We start from the raw sequence: 5,371 nt of genomic DNA, 5'->3' as shown, positions 1-5,371 counted from the left end.
CTGTGACTTGCCTGTCAGTATTTTTTTATATATAACTATCCCAAGGAACAGAATTTTATTATGTTTTTTAATACAATACGATACAAACTAGACAAACAAACATACATACATACATAACATTGATGGGGGTAGTAGATTTTCATAGTTAGTACATTACTTAAGCCTAAATATAAAAAATATTTCCTAGTTTTATAATGTGAGTATATATCATTACAGTTCTATCTTGATGGGTTATACATATAGTTTATCTTGTAAGTCATCTTTTAATTGTATTTGCCTAAACATATTTATTATACCAGCTATAAAATCGTGTCCAAGTGTTCTGGAATGTAGAATCCTGAAGACCTTTCATCAATAAAGTCAATTTGTCCATTTAAGCTGCCTCTAGAACTTTATTTATGTATTCTTGTTTCGTGGGTGTCTCCAGTGTCTTCCAATATTTGGCATATAAGATTCTGGCTGCAGTTAAGTATACAATAAGATAGCGATCATCTTTATGGAGTTATTTCAGTAAAATGTTCAATAATAATACCTCTGGTGTAAAGGGTATAGCCGTACCTATCACCTTTTGAATAATTTCATGAATCCATATCCAATATTTTTTATACTTGCCTGTCAGTATTGATACAATAAGTGAACTGGAGGCCCCTTGGCTGTCTTTAGATTGTTTTAGACACATTCAGCCTGCTCTCCCCTGCTGATGTTGACAGGATTCTGGGTGCTGTACAGCTGACCACATGCCTCCTCGATCCGTGTCCCTCTTGGCTGATGTAAGCTAGCAATGAGAGGATACGGGGGCCACTGAAGGACATTATCAATCTGTATCTGGGAACAGGGGTCTTTCCAGAGAGTCTTAAGGCTGTGGTGGTACCACTCTTAAAAAAAAAAAGCCATCACTGGATCCATATGATCCAGCCAATTAACATCCAGTATCAAACTTACCGTTTCTGGGCAAGGTAATTGAGAGAGTGGTAGCCGAGCAGCTCTAGAGTTACCTGGATGACACATCAGCATTGGATCCATTCCAGTACGGCTTCTGCCCAGGCCACAGGATGGAGACGGCGTTGGTCGCCCTAACAGACGATCTCCATAAGCAGCTGGATCAAGGCAGGTCAGCACTTCTGTTGTTACTTGATCTCACAGCAGTTTGACACGGTCAATTATGACGTTCTGACTCACTGCCTTCAGGGTTGGGGTTCAGGCTCCCAGCTCTCGACAGGGTGCCATTGATGCCAGCGTGCTCCATCAAGAGTCTGGGTGTGACTCTAGATTCATCCTTGACTATGGAGGTGCAGGTCACAAACACTGCCAGACTGGCATTTTACCATCTGTGCCAAGCATAGCTGCTGGCTCCTTTTCTGTCATGCCCTGACCTAACCACAGTAATCCATGCAACAGTCATCTCTGTGTTGGACTACTGTAACTCGCTCTACACTGGCCTGTCCTTGAGACTGACCCGGAGGCTTCAACTAGTCCAGAATGTGGCAGTGCGAATCCTGGTGGGAACAGCATGGACAGCACATATATGACCTGTGCTGCGCCAGCTACACTGGTTACCGGTGAAGTACTGAGTCATGTTCAAGGTGTTAGTGTTGACTTTTAAGGCCTTGAGTGGTCAGGGACCCATGTACCTTCGGGACCGTTTCCTCCAGTATGTCCTCAGAAGAATGCCAAGATCGGCTGATAACAACTTGCTGGTGATCCCCGGCCCTAAGGAGGTCCAGCTGTCCTCAACTAGGGCCAGGGACTTTTCGGTCCTGGCCCCAACATGGTGGAACTCTCTGCCGAATAGCATCAGGGCCCTGCAGGATCTGATGCAATTCCACAGGGCCTGTAAGGCAGAGATGTTCCAACAGGCTTTTAGTTGAGGACAGCTATGGAAGGCTGGCACCCCCTCTTTCTCGCCTATGGCCCCCACGTACTCTTCCCTGCCCTGTTGTGTGGGACAGCGGTGTGGCCGGCAAAAGGGGATTTTTATATTACCATCTTGGACTGGTTTTTAGTTATTGATTTATTGTTGGTTATTAAGAACATAAGAACCTAAGAGATGCCAATGTTGGATCAGGCCAAAGGCCCATCCAGTCCAACTCTCTGTGTCACACAGTGGCCAGAAATACCAGTGCCATCAGAAGGTCCACCACTGGGGCCAGGACATTAGAAGCCCTCCCACTGTTGACCCCCCCAAGCACCAAGAAGACAGAGCATCACTTGCCCCAGAGCCCCTATCTATACCTTGTGGCTAATAGCCACTGATGGACCTCTGCTCCATATGCTTATCTAATTCCCTTTTGAAGCCGTCCATGCTTGTAGCCGCCACCACTTCCTTTGTGTTTTGATGTGTTTTAATTTAATTTGTGTATTGTGTATTTTAATTTAATTTGTGTATTGATTGTGTTTTAAATGTTTTATAAGGTTGTAAATTTCCCAGAGCCTGCTTGCGAGGTAGGCAATTCATAACGTCAATGAAATAAATAATAAATGGTTTTCAAACTTTATGCCTTATGAGAACACTTTTCAAACAACTGAAACAGAGCCCTGGGCATAAACACATTGTCATTTTTGTCACTTGTTTGTCCCTATAGCTTCAAGGTTCCCCCCCAGGTATGTGTTTTGCTCTCTCTAGTAGTCCCAGAGAGAGCAAAACACAAGTGGAAGGGGGGGGGGAGCAATAGGGACAAATGAGCAACAAAAATGACAATGCGGAAGAGCCTGTGTCTCCTGAAGCACACACAGTGTTTTCCCTATCTTTTGTATACTGTACAGGAAAAGCTGTATTGGGGGGCATCTGACCTATTCTGATTGATCTTTGAATTGAGGATAAGCTTCAAAGGAACATCTGAGTTAACCAGAACACAATTTGAGAACCACTAAACCAACCAAGGTCCTCATTCTCTTATAGCAGAAAAAAAAGATCTGGTTAGAAGAGGCAAGACCCAATATCTCTTGAGGACAGACTTGTGAAAAGTCATAGCAATACCAGGCTAAGAGAGAAAAAATATCAACCACATCTCTGTTAGATGCCTTCAGGGACTGAACAACTAGTGTTACTAGGTACATAGGAAACACAGTTTGTACCAGATTGGATTCTCGCAAAGAAAACCAAATTCATTATCAGTACAGATATTTTTAAGCAAATACCCACTTCTCTGGAATTTGAGAAGTCCAGCAGCAGTACTACAGAGTAGAGTTCCTTTAGATAAGAGAGTCCATTGAAGACTTACAATGTGTTTGTAACAGCTTATTTACAAATACAGAAGCACTGTAGTTTGGGCGTAGACTTCTAAGGCAGACAGCACATCTATTACTCTTGCATTGGTTAAGATTCCTGAAAAGGGCAACTTCACCTCAAGGATGGCCAAGTTTTAGTGAACTCTGATCAAAAACGCTCAATTGTTTCTGAATCCAAATTCAGTTACTGAGAGCAGTTTCTGTCCCTCCCACAAGCTGAAGGGTGTCAACCAGGCCTATAGCCAGGATTTTTAAATTCAGGGGGGCTTTAAATAAGTCAGGGTGCACCCCGCACACAGCCCTAAGGGAGTCCCACAAATAAAATAAAAAATTGGAAGTTGGGGGGCCTGGGCTGGATGGGAGGTCAGGGGGGCATTGGCAGCAAATCGGGGGGCCAGGCCCCGATATGCCCCACTGTGGCTACGGGCCTGATGTCAACCTTCCAAGGCTGGAAAAGAGATCTCAAGCTGTCAAGGATCATTGAAGTCTTTTGCGGAGTTCCTGATCACCTATTAGGTTTGTCAGGCCAAACCACAGTGATAGGCCCATTAATGTTAATAAGGACATCGAAACTCATAACAATTCTTAAGCACTCTTAAGGGTGAATGAGGTAGAGCAAAGAGAAGGTTGGTTATCAGTCTGAGATGCCTCCACACAAGCAAGTTTGGGAGTGAACAAAAGGCCTCTTTTTAGATAATTAAAGTTATTGAATTCACCCCAGTCAAAGAGTAATGTGATGTGCCAGAAATATGTTATAGCCAATGCGTCATTACTCTCTTTTAGTCACAAGTCACATTAGGGGCTTTCTGCACCCATATGCTGTCGGATATTATCTGCCCAGCAACAACCTGTTTCTAATGCTGGCCTTTCTAAGGATATATCAGTGGAAGATTAATTCAGTAAAGAGAGTACTGCAGCAAATGGTAGGGTTGTTCTGCAAAGGTTACTGTGTCCAGCAGGGTTATTTGTGCTTTTGAAAAACCTGACCTTAACGTTTCAAATGCCCCCTAGTGGTATTTCCACTAAACATACCTGTTGAACTGGACTCCATAGTCCTTACATGGAAATTAGGGGCTTTGGGAAATGGAAAATAGCAAAGGTGAAGTGTGGACACTTTGTTAGTTTTAATTATCAAGGTTTCCCATTTCTTACTAAAATAATATAGATGAAATATTACACAAGTTTATTGCAATTTTTCATGAAGGCTATTCAAAACCACCTATGCAAAATTGACAGTACAGCAGAAGTTACAGCAGAAGCAAAAGAAGTTACAGACTTAAGGCACTGAATCTTCCAGTGGCATTTCTAGGCAGTATTTGGTGATACTTCAGAACCATACATAAAAGTTCTCATTGCAATCACAGCCAAGAATTGCTTGAATCATTTTTTCAGTCCTTGTCACAGATTTCCATATGTAAATTTGTCCATCATGATACCCAGGTGGACTTGCTGTGAGGCTCTTAGGTCATGTCTGCATGAACAAATAAACACCTCACTACAAAATGTCCCTCCTGAAAGGCTTAAGTTCAGCTCATCCTACTTTGCTAATTCATCAAAGAGTTTGGAATGGTCCACACTACTCTGAGTCATCCCATATAACTGGGTTTTGTTTTTCTCTGCACTTAAGAACCACCCGCTGGATCAAACTAGTGGTCCATCTAGTTCAGCATCCTGTTTCAGACAGAGGTCAATATTGCTGGGAAAAGCCAACAAATACAGTGTAGAGGCCAAGGGCTTCTCCTGATGCTGTCTCCCAGCACCAGCATTCAAGTTTGCTGCCTCCCTTCTTTCACCATGGGTAGTAGCCATGGTGACTCAAAGATTAAGACGCTGAGCTGCAGACCGGAAGGGCAGTTCAAGACCCTAGTGCCACATGATGGAGAAGCTACACTGATTTCCTATCAACAGGTTTTGTTCCTTAGAGGACTTCCGGTTTAATGGCGCTGCGAACAGACGGGTCTTGGATCATCTCCTACCCGCCCATCTCCTCTTCATTCTCCTTGGAGCTACCCGCCGATCGGGTGAGCTCTGCTTCACTTCCTGAAGGGAGGTGAGGTGGCAGGGGGCGTTGCCGGGGCCCCCCTCCGTTGATGGCAATCGCGGGGGGTGACGCTAGTTTGTCCCAAAGCAGGACTGACGACTT

This window comes from Gekko japonicus, unplaced genomic scaffold (genome assembly GCF_001447785.1).
Source record: "Gekko japonicus isolate JY-2015 unplaced genomic scaffold, Gekko_japonicus_V1.1 scaffold1540, whole genome shotgun sequence".
Classification (NCBI taxonomy): Eukaryota; Metazoa; Chordata; class Lepidosauria; order Squamata; family Gekkonidae; genus Gekko; species Gekko japonicus.
Note: the sequence above shows the minus strand (reverse complement) of the source record.